Below are 12,173 nucleotides of genomic sequence, written 5' to 3' on the forward strand. Positions count from 1 at the left end.
AGTTAATTTGACCTGTTATTTTCCCTTTAATGAGACGAGACTAAAGCTTTTAAAGATATTCAGCCTAAAAGCAACTTATGAAATGTTGGCCATCATTAACATATGTATGCATTTTACAGATGAGGAAACCGACATATGTTGTATCCACCATTTCTAAAACAGGGGGAGTGAAAATATCACTTCGTATCACTTACATTTTAAAAGTTAATTTGAAGTAAGAAGTTCAGCAAATACACTGGCTTGAAAGGGACATTTTCAAAAATGACTGTGCGCTCAACCTGAGCAAATTAGCTTTGCAGTCTCAATGTGGGCAATATTTTTTAGAACACAGTAATATACCCAATTTTAAATTTTATGCACATTCAGAAACTACATAATTTTTCACTAATACAGCCAGTAAACACAGCAGAGCATTTTTCTCCACAGGGAATATCATAATTAAAGCCATTTAAACAGGTGATACTGGTAACAAAGCCAGAATTTTTCCAAACTGTCAGACCTGGGAACATGCTCAGCATCCCTTGTTCCCCCTTTTCTCCAAGGTTTACAATTGCTCCCAATATTATTTCAAAGGGAAAGGGATTCTCAGTTCTCTTTTTGTTTGCTTGAGCTTTTGTTTTTTTTCTTAGGGTTTCAGCTTATCAGTAGTGCTGGATAAGCCTGATTAGAACAATGTGACCAAAGAGGCTTCCAAAAGCATGCATTCAGACAATATTGCACTGCTTACATCCATGCAATCTTCTTGGAAATTGAACCCCAAAATGTCTCAATTTGGTTCAAGAATTCATGCTTTTCCAGGAGTTTATTTGGAATTTTCCAAGCTTTTTGCCTGCAAGATCAGTCTACATCTCCCATGAGAACCAGCTTTCCTCCTGGGCGCTTTGCTACTTGACTAGAGACACAAAGGGAATATCTATGCTCAAGGGAATTCCACATCCCTCCCCACGTAGGTCTGTCAACATCTCAAGGGAATGTTGGCAAAGGTCTATGCTTATGAGAGAGAGTCCCCATGCTGAGATAGAATAGTGGATACACAGAGGCAGAGAGATTAGACTGGAAAACAACAAATCACAAACTTTCCGGTACTGAAGAGAGGGTTCTAATTCCATAGAGATGTTTCAGCAGTGAAAGTTTGTTTTTAACTTAGATGACCAACACATCAGTATTCATTAGTAGTCATTAGAAGAATTTTTTTAATTGGAAAACAAACGTGCTAAGGAAAAGGGACAACTTCCTAAATACTATGAATTCAAAATGAGGCATAATTCTCACACACATAACACTTACTACTTTTTTTTCTATTGCCTTGTAGATGCATATTTCACTGAAAAATGACTGAGTGCTCAAACAAAAAATGTAACTTCACAAGTCCAGTTCCTCCATGTGCACACTGCTATTTTCCCTACATGGACAAGTGTAAGATGTGAAGAACGACATCCTTTACACGAAACTACAGCATCACAGCAACAAGACAGTTACAAGCTTCAGATTATTTTTGAAAACAGGCTCTCCAGAACAAAGTAGCAGTTGAACTGTAAGTGTCTTGTTGCAAACGGGATGCAATCCTACACAAGAGCTAAAACCAGGGTTGGAAGAAAAGTTCTTTAATCAATTGTCTGAAATGTTCCATCTTCAACAGATCAGTTTTAAATTGCTAGCTGAGGGTAGAGAATTATTCCCCTGCCTCCTTTAGAAGTGACAAATGAAAGCAATTTTCTGCAGTGGAAAAAGGGAAGAAGTTTTCAAGATTCATCAATACATGTCAATATGGTATGAATATAAACCTCTCTTTGAATACCTCCGCAAGTAATCTCAAAGAGTCAGAAAGTAATTTTTCTGTTACAAGAATAAAACACACTTAGCAGAGCTTGCTGATTAAATAGTTTAAGTCTAGAAATCTATCTCCAATTAATAGGATGAAGTTCCTTTTTTTTTCCTAATTAATGAGCATTATTCATTATGAAACTTTTTTTGATTTGTTTTAAGAGTGATTGATGAAGTGCAACCGAACAGCAGGATTCCCCTGGTCCATGCTCAAAATGATGCAGAAATTGTTGTGAAGATCACACAGGAAAATAACTTCCTGCCATGAGTGTGTACCTGGGAAACGAGGGAGAAAGTCTACAAAGGCAGATGGAGGGGGAAAAAATCCAGCCACAAAGACAAGAAGAACTTCACAGGAACCAATGAGGGCTGTAGCTAAGCCTGATTTAAAGCCCCCTGCAGACAGCAGCAGTCTTTCCAGATCCATCAGGAAGCCCTGAATCAAACCTTCTGCATTGCATGGCAGAACTCTGTTGGATTTGCAGGTGAGCTGAACCCCTGGCCCCTTGTTTGGCAGAGGAAGGGATGTCTTTCCAAAGACTCCATTACCTTTTGAAGAGAGTACTATTCCTTCCTCCTCAGCCAGGGAAAAACAAAACAATTTTCTGCGATGGAGACCCTTTCAAAGGGGAAAGAAAGGGTTATGCATGGGCACCCAAGAGGAAGAAATTACAACACTCAGGTATGAGAGCCACCCAACAGTAGAGAGCTACTGATTTCCAGAAGCTTATTCAAACATTCATTACCAGAGCCCAGGGAAATGGTGTAACTGATGACTACCACCAAAACAACTGGCATTTCTGAATGCATACCATCCCATCCCTCCTTCCTCCCATTCCATCCAATTCCTCCTTCCTTCCCCTCTTCAATTCCCCTCTCAATTCTCCAGCCATTTTCCGCAGCACTGCTTGTGCACAGAACCGAATGCCATGAGCAAACATGATCCAGTACAATCAGTGAACTGTGTTGAATACCGAGCATCTAAAAACATCAGCAGATACAACACAGCATCATTTGTGATGATAACTGTCATTCCTCATGTATTTTTAGAAGAAGGAGATCTATAAAGCTTGAAACACATTAAGTGCTTGAAGCTGGCAGTCAAACAAGACCAGCATTATGTTACTGAAAAGCTTAAAATTCAACAGTTCCTGCAAAAGCCCACTTACCAGCTATCCAAGGAGCCTGGCATGGACAATTTACACCTGTTCTGGTTCCTGCTGCTTTTGCAAAAGAAATCCATGCATCCCACACTCATAACTTGTAGGAAAAGAAAAGAAAAAATTAAAAATTGAATATATATATATAAAAACAAAGCTGGAAGTCCAGCACCTCAGAGAGCCAGGCTAGGTAGGAAAAAAGAGAGGTGTTTAATTTTTGAGGAAATCTTCTCCAGTTTCAACTCCTAAGCTCCTTCCCCTGCCTCCCACCACAGTATGTCAAACTGGATCAGGGAAATCTAAAGCAGGAGGAAGGAAAGAAAAAGTATCAAAGGCCAATTCTTGCAAGAGAAATGGCACTTGCGAGCTGGTCAGGATGAGTCTGCTGAGATGATGTATGGCTACATGGGGAGGGTATATGTGCACATACATGCACACAGACGTCAGCCCCTTCCTGGGAAGTGGATTAGGTGGCAGATGGTGTCAGAACGTGAGCTGCTGTCAAGAGCAGAGTTCACACTGTCCTGCTCCTCTGTGCTTAGAGAGGAAAGCAGCAAATGCAAGCCAGCCAAAAAAAAGAAAAACATATTTCACAAAAAAACAACCAACAAAAAAGCCAAAACTCAAAGGCTGATCAATAGCTGACAATCAGTTTTAACATTGGCAATGGGTGGAACGATGCCCCTTTGCTTGCTTCCTTCTGCTTACAGAGCCAGGGTCTTTACAGACAAAATACTCTCTGAAATGGAGGCAAAAGAGGAAACACAGGCTTTCAAGTGAGAGATATGCCAGAGGCTCAGTTTTTCCACAGGAAAACTAGAACCTGTGATTACCAACCCAAATATCAGAACCGCGGACAGGGAGCGGTAGGAGAACAGGCAGCTTAAGGTCTATTAAAAACAAAGGAGGGGGAAAGGGAAAAAAACAAAACCGAGAAAACCCCCACTACTTTTGATTGTCAACACAATGAAAATAAATGAGGGAAATAACATTTGGGAAGGACGTACTAGCTGAAAGCAGGTACAATGACTTTGTGCAGGCACCTCTGTTGTTAATAATTATTACAGATAATAAGGGTTTTCAGGCTGAGAAAAAAGATCTTTTTCAGTTCCTAAAATCTCACCTCTCACTGTCCTGACACCTACCTCCCCTTTTTCTCTCTCCTCTGAGCACCTGCTTTACATAGCTTTCCTTGTATTATCATTAGCTTCATGGATAATTGATAGCTGAGCTAGTCCAGCTGATGCTAAGAAAAGAACGACAAGGTGGTTAGACACACACCTACTATAAATAGACACACAACATGGCCAGCGTTTGCCAACATCTGATGATGCCTTCCCTCCTGGGTCCTAAAGTTAGCTAGTTTCTGAAAGTCAGGGAAGCAAAGGAGAACAAGGTAAAATACTTTCAATTAATTTTGCAGAGGTTGAAGGGATAAAAATAAAAGTGGGGCTTTTATGACATGCTAAAAATACCCACTCTACGGAACCTTTGCCACAGTTTGCAAGGCACAGTTTAAAAGCCTTTACTTTTTCCTTTTTTTTAGTGGCAAACATGAGGCTCAAGAAATTTAGCTGGTGCTGGGGTCTTTGCTGGCAGGGCTGAAAAGGGTTACTAGAAGATCTCTTTGCTGAGCACAGCGTGTGTGGGAGCTAGACAGAGAATAAAGCAAAATTCAATTGCTCTAAGCCCCAAGGTATCTCTGCAAAGCATAAGTGCTCATGCTCGGGAGCTTGGAGGGCAAAGGCTGTCAGTCAGGAGTGCAGGGGAATCACAGCTGCCTCTGCACAGCTGGCAAGGAGGCACAGGCTGCCTCAGGCACTGAGTCAGCAGCAAAACCTCCAGCCTCATCACTGGCTGGTTCTGGACACTTCTGGGGCAACCTCCTGACCTGCCCTTGATCCCATACACCAGAGATAGGCTTCCAGCTGGAAAATCCTTTGTCTTGCTTGGCCCATCACCAAAGGTTGGAGGAGATATGCTACTCCACTATGCAGCTGCCTTCTGACTATGCCTTCTTGCTAGTGACCCTCCCCACTGCCTCCTTCAGTCCTGCAGTACAGAGATTACCTTTGCACGGTTCACCTGGCAGGCTCACCCCACCGCACAGCTCACCTCCCAAGCCCTCCCCATTCAGTCTGCAGAGCATACAAAGAACAACCTGACTTTCAGAGCAATCTGTCCCTCAACAACCAGATGGTATTTGCTGCCTTTAATTGGGGGAGAAGTGCTGTTAGCTTCCTTGGAGCATTTCTACCTCTGTCTGTGGAAGTTAGGCACAAGCATGTGCCACTCTGCACATTTTGTCTCCCTTTTACAAAAAGCTGCCCTAACACAGTGTAAGCTCCGATATTACTTGTTCTTGAATTAGGGCAAATGTTTTTCTATTTTTGTCTTAGTCATTCTGTCCAGTTGCACTTTGCAGATTGATCCCCCCCCCCCCCCGCAATGTAAAATGCTTATTTCTGGAAATTCTTAGTGCCTTCCCACTACAAACACTAATGCAGCCTGTTTCTATTTGCCAGGTCTCACTCACCAACAGCCAAATAAGTTTCATCAGTACAAATAAGGCAAGCAGCAGTTTAAAATTCCTCCTGCTTAAGGAAAGCAGCTGCAGCTAAGCATTTGCCCCAGCACGTGCTGAGGATCAGCACCGGTTTTCCTCACAGTAGGTACCAGTCTTTTCAGAGGTGATGAACTCACACATGCATTCAGGTCTTTCTTATTTTCTTTCTTGGTGGTAATCTCAGTCTGAAAGCCATTTTGGACTGCAGGAGTACAGCTATGTGAAGATAATCAATTATTTGTCCCAGTTCTCAATCAAATATTGAGATGGAGAAAATCTGGCACTTCCACTAGAGAAACCATGTGTCTCTCACAGCTTACCATGGCAGAGCTGTCATCACTCACAGTGCCCAGTCATGACACAAGAGCAGCATCTTAGACCACAGGGAAGGGGTAAACAAATTGAATCTAAGCCAAGTCTCCATGCAGCTCAGTGACAAGCACTAGGCACACAACGAGAACAGTGGTACAAAGCCACACGAGCCTGAGGAGTGGGAGGAGGAGTTTTTCTTTAGAAAGCTCCAGAGATCTGCGTGAGGTGGAGGTTTCATCTTGAGAAACTTGTAGCTTGAAGCTACAAAGAAAAGCTGCATCAGGAGCCAAAGAAAAAACCCTCCCTTTTATAAAACTGCTTACCCAGCTGGTGCTGCAGGGCAAGCACACAACTGGGGACGCATAGAAGAAAAGCATTCAAACAGATTTTCCTCTTACCAGCCAAAAAATACACACCAAAATGGAAGCTTTAAATATTTAATGTCCAAAACAAACACGAGAATGTCCCAAAACAGGAGTGCTGGTTCAACACAAACCAGCAGCACTCACAAGTAAGACACTAGAGGTTTTACATGCAGCTGGACCAATACCAGCTGAGGACAGGTAAAACCCATTTAGAGATGAAAGGATACAGGTTCACTTTACAGTAGCAGAGAGCCAGGGATCAAGTGGAGAACAACTAACCTTCCCAGTCTTTGTTACGCTTGCACAAAGTGGTTAACACCACCAAAAGAGTGGGAGGCAGTTTAGCAGGGATCAGTGCTAGGAGTCTCAATAGATTATGCTCTTATTTTGAGATTATGTAAGAGAACAAATTAACCTCCTTTATAAATCTTGGCTTACTTTAATAGATTTAATGGATGTCATTGGGTAGAAATCCCATTTTACATTCTTTTAATTTCCATACTGATTGTCCTCCTTACAGTGAAAGACCACTATTTGAGATACTGGGGGGAGAGCACTGGTGCTGTTAACCACACGATTAAACCTTCAGCTTCTTGACTAGTGTCTTGCTCATACAACCACAACTGAAGCAATCACCATCACAAGATCAGGAATGGCTTTCCCACAAGCTCACACCAGCAGAAGCCATTGGGATTTTCCCACCCTTCCGTCTAACAGATGGTATTGTGCATCTCCCCAAGATCATCTGGGTATTTTCACCTTCAGATTCCCACTCTTGCAGGGACCCAGGAGGGTGGCAATGTCTGACATGTCAGATGGCTCCTTGTGGCATAGAAGTCTTTCAAAAGTTGTGCTAAAGAGCTTAATCTTGCTACAGGGATGTAAGTGTTCCTTACAATTTGCAATACACAAAAATGTGTTCCTCCTCCTCCCCAAATCCAGACTGTGAAATTGTTATATGGTTACCTGTGACCATAAGGACAGGACCCAGTGGCCAGCACAATCCCATCCAAGCTTTTATTCCCACACTTTATTCCCTTTTTAATCTTCATTGTTTTTTTCACCATCTTTTAAAAAATTTTAAATAGGTTTTTGACAAGCACACAAGCCTGCACACCTCACACAAGCAGGCATTTTTCTCTAGCTTAGGCAAAGGTGTGATTGATTTCCACTCATGTTCAGCCCACCACTGAAATTCTGCATTTCAGATGTAGTTCTAATATAACACCTAATTTAACTTCAAACAGTGCTGAAAATCCAGAAGTTACTACTAACTAATGCAGAATCCCAGTTCCTTCTGTATACTCTGCACTGGAATGGAATATTTCCAGATGAAGGAAAAAAGTAATTTCCTAACGAAAAGGTTAGTAAAAGTTGGAGGAGTGATGCTGTAAAACCTGCTCCTGACGGTGACAACTGTAGAAGGAAATCTTCTGACTAGAGGTCAGAAGGGGCAAGGTGAGACATCAGGTAGGCTGAAACTAAGGCTAGGAAACAGAAGCCTTGCTTAGAAACATAGTCACACCAGTATTAAACTCCATACAAACAGCTCCAGCTGAAGATGCCCCAAGGCCTCGCCCCGTCCACCACTTACTCTGTTGACTCAATCTTTGATGATAAAGGCTATAAATGGAAAATTTATAAAAGGTCTGGTAAGCAGAGGGGTTGACTGGCTGAAATCCCCTCTAGAAGAATTCCTTCTCAGTGCTTACAAATCAGAGCGTGTATTTGGCACTTCCCTCTCTGATAGTTTAGCCACAAGTGAGTGCCTAGGGTAGGTGTCACAGCTTTCCTTAATACACTGTTTTGCTGGCAGACTAGAACAAGGGAGAAATAATATGTTGCAGACTACACTCATGAATTCATTCAGAGCACAAGATGCATTGAGGTCTGGTGTAAAGTGGTGGCATTTCTAGGCACATCACTGTTGCTGCAAGAACAAATCTCTGCAAGATAATCCCATACACCCTCTTGGTTTTTGCTATTACTGGCTGGGCAGCTTGGGCTAACGGGCATTTCCCTGTAGCAATGCTTGCCACAGCTTGTCATGGCTGCCCCAGGGCAGCCAAGACAAGCAAGAGAATGACAACGGGCTCCCTCCCAAGATAGTTTGGACGTCAGTCACAGGACAAGTTTTGAGCATTATAGGGTCATGTACTGTATGTTTCAGCCTGTCAGCCACTCCAGATATACAGATCGCATCTGCTTTTTGAGGAGAGCATTAACTGCTACCACCAAATTCAAGTCTTTAAAGTCAGGCCTTTGTACAAATTACCCAAAACCGTGCATGCTACCCACTACCCGTGCTACACTAAGGGCATGCTCTGAACAGCAGAAACACATTAGAAACTTGAATTTAAGTGTGCCCTGACCCTAAATTTGTGTAGCAAATGTGCGGACAGAGGCAGTGTGGAGGACATTTTTCTTAGCTTGTCAAGACAGGCATACCCTGTAGCTGTGGAGATTCCATTTCCTTTGGGAAAGGCATTTGTGTCCCAGCTGCTTACTTTCATGGAGATGGGGGTTTTTACAGGTTCACAGGGAATACAATGATAAGCTTATACAGGAGCTCATGGGAACATATCTCTCTGAGGAGCTTCTAATGGCACAGTGTCTGCACAGCAACACACTGTCACCCTTGGATTTTCTTCCCCACTCCACCCCTTCCATTTCCTTTTATTTTCCCACTTTTTTTTCTTTTTATAGCTCTATTCTTTTTTTCCTGTCAATCTTTTTTGATGTCCACAGCTCTCCAATTAACCTCAGCTCTTCCTTTTCCCCACAGACTTTAAAAGGAATATTATGTCTCTCTATAAATCTTTGCTTTCCCCAGGTAATAGGATATTTTCTCCATTCCCTGCTCCCACCTTTTGGTATTCTCCCCACACGTCTCTAATTCAGTATTCTCATTACACTTAGTTTCTTTGCCTACCTTCTTTCTTCCACCCTCTCCATTAAAACCTCCTCCTTCCCATTGCCTTACAAATATCTCCCTTTCTTATTCAGTTCTTTTTCTCCACTAACCATTTCCCCTTCCCCTTTTATCCTGTTCAGTTCCTACTCCCCCATTTCGTTCCTACCCACACAGCACACATTGTGCCTTTCTCCCCCCGACCCAGTTTCAAAACTTCTCATTATATGTCATTTTCCTGAATTCTATTCAGGTACTTGTATTAGCCTTCTCTGGGCTCAAATGCTCCCTTCACCATGTTACTGCCTATTTCTCATCTCCTACCCTTTTCCTTTCCCCAGTCATTCCCCATCCACCCTCTCCATGTTTAACTGCAGTAGGATAAGTCCTCTTGTTAACAGTTTTAATCTATCAAAATTTTAAACATAAGTTTTTCTGATCACTAATAAAGCCCCTGCATCCCCTTGTGCTATTTACATATCTGTAAACTCTACGCATTCCTCAGTCCTGCTACATGCAGTCTTCTGCTGCCACTCATCCCCCATGTGCTCCCTTAACCTGGGATGAGCCATATAGTTTAACCCTAGATGGCCAATGCTCCAGAAAACAGACACACATTGTATCACACAACTCAAACGGCTCTTTCTGGTGGGACAAGCTCACAACCTGCTATTTACTCCACGAATACCAATATCAGCCCAATTTCAGACTTCAGTAGAGGTTGACTGACAGGCTCTCTCTCACACCCTTGCCAGCACAAACTGATGTGTATCTGTGTGTGCATACTCCAGGATGAACAGGGAATGCTGCCCTGTATCTACTGCTCAGCAGTAACATGAGCTCTGATGGAAGCTATGCCAACCACCAGATGCCAAAGGACAAATACAATTCTTTCTCAGTGTGAGGTATGTTTTTTTTTCCAGTAGACAGAAGGGCATGATTATAACGAGCTATTAAAAAAAAAAAAAAAAATCAAGAAAGTGAGATCAACAAACAAAATCCAATTAAGGAAATCACTCAGTCTCCCAGGGCTGGAGCTGATCAGGGAGCCATTCAGTAGGACCTTCCATACAGAGTCTTGAGGTTGTACAAAGATGGTTATTTTCCATGCAGTGCTGATCTCAACAAAAGCTATACTTAACCTCTTTCGGCCTCCTCTCACCCTTAGAATCAAATGACTACATGCTTTGGCATTTTAACTCCAAATGGAAAAAACACAATACCTGGTGAGAGATGTTGTTCTCAGCAGGAAGGCTGGCATCAAGAAGAGAACACCCATAAGCATCAAGGCTCTTGGAGCTACTTCAGCATTGTGGCAAAAAAACCCAAGCCAACACATCCCACCAACGCACCAACAAAACCAAACTGAGATTTTAGGTTCTCTGCTGAAAGAGCAAGTTTGTAAATACACCTATCCTCTCTGAGTTTGAGATGGGGTGGTCTGAAGACCAGAGAAGAAAGCTGGTCTCCAAACTTCCTCAGATCAGGGAGAAGCAGCAAAGCTCCTAGGACCTCCCAGAGTAGGGGGTGACAACTAGACATCATATCCACAAGCCTTAACTAATGCCTCTTCTGCACATGCCACTCAGCTTCTGTGGTCCCTTCATCACCCTCTCATCATCTGCCATCTTCCACTCCTCTCCTTCAAACCACACAGAGAGGGAACATATCTCAGGGCTGTCTGTAAAATACTGTGCCTCGTGACTTTAAGGCACATCTAAACTGACACAGAGAATTTGTGCTCTGCCTTTGGGGCTGGTCACAAAGAAATGCCATTCTTCAGCAAATGAGCTGATGATTCTGCTGCAGCTGGGAAATGGTCTTTTTAATCCAGAACGTTGGGGCTTATGCTAAACCATTTCATCATCTCTCCCCTTCCTCCCCAAATCTTTGAGGTGCTTCTGCTTGTAGCCAGTTGCCATAGGAACCCTAATCTTTATCTGTTTTGCTTCTTAAATAAATTGGCATCAGTACTCTCCTTTATGGGCTGCTCAGTCCCTCTCCTCCCTTCAACCCTCCCTCACCAATAAAGGGAGCTCAAAAAAAGGAAAATGTGTTTGACAACCCTCCTTTTCTCCCCTTCTCCACAGCTCCTATGAGCTTTTACATCCAAAATCCAGAATTTGGCAGAAGCAGCCACCATGATGCAGAAGGGTGCATTAGGCCTGTGTGTTCTCTGTTTCTGCAAATATCAGAGGAAGCAGAGCCAAGACAGAGAGCAACAGGTAGGATAACACAGCTTGAGAACCAAATGCTACAATGGCAGAGATACTAATCCCAATTATTTCAGATGAAAGCTTTCCAGCACTTCCCATGACACCTCCCGCTGACCTCCCACTGATGTTGCAGTCCCCATGTTGTCCTATCTCACTGCACTTAAGCAGTGCAATTTTAATGCCATTAGTGAAGGGACAACCCTGAAAAAAATGTTTCAGAGCTGAAAGCTGAAAATGGAAAGCAAAGAAAGCTAAACACACAGGAAACATCAAAAAGACAAGGTGTCTGCAGTGACCTAGAGCTCCTTAACATGAAGCAGTTTTTTTCCCTTCTATGGACCATAGATCTAGGCCAGAATTATGTAGGTCGCAAACAAACCTTGTTTCAGCTGGTCTTAAGCCAATACTTAGAAGGTGGTAACTCCCACTCAGAGACACCTTTCCTTCTTTTCCCATGTATTTGCTTGAAAGATAGGCAAGGAACTGAAGTGGCAAGGAATGCTGGGTGAAGGAATAAAGCTGCCTGATTTTGTGTGCATGTGCAATAGCCTATGCACTACAGAACTATGCTTTCCATCTCAGCAGGCATATTCATATGCTAAATGCAGAAATTCTTCAGCTGTTCTTCCCCTCAGAACGCTTTCTAATGAGATAAATATCATCCAGAGACATACTGCTGCTATCTCATTCATTCACATGGAAGAAACACCTGGAAAATTCATAGCGTCAAGATGGGAAAGAACAGGCACAAAAGGAATCTCAAGAGGGTGAATTCCCTACTGCATGCAACACTGAAGCAGTCTAGCAAACCAGGATCCT

At 42.8% G+C, this 12,173-nt stretch overlaps 1 protein-coding gene across 5 annotated transcripts in view; it reads right to left on the reverse strand.

The window, feature by feature from the left end:
- DGKI (diacylglycerol kinase iota) overlaps window positions 1–12,173 on the reverse strand; it is a 206,246-nt gene that overhangs the window by 164,587 nt on the left and 29,486 nt on the right. Inside the window, exon 1 of one of the 5 annotated variants that reach the window (XM_061444896.1) lies at window positions 2,994–3,014. The exons of the other annotated variants lie outside the window; for them this stretch is intronic. The gene's annotated coding sequence lies outside the window, so the exon portion shown is untranslated. Of the gene's footprint in view, window positions 1–2,993; window positions 3,015–12,173 lie in introns of those variants that run through there. 5 annotated transcript variants of the gene reach the window in all.

This window comes from Pezoporus flaviventris, unplaced genomic scaffold (assembly GCF_033815535.1).
Source record: "Pezoporus flaviventris isolate CSIRO_AGI_PZ_B2104156 unplaced genomic scaffold, CSIRO_AGI_Pfla_v1 ptg000002l, whole genome shotgun sequence".
Classification (NCBI taxonomy): Eukaryota; Metazoa; Chordata; class Aves; order Psittaciformes; family Psittacidae; genus Pezoporus; species Pezoporus flaviventris.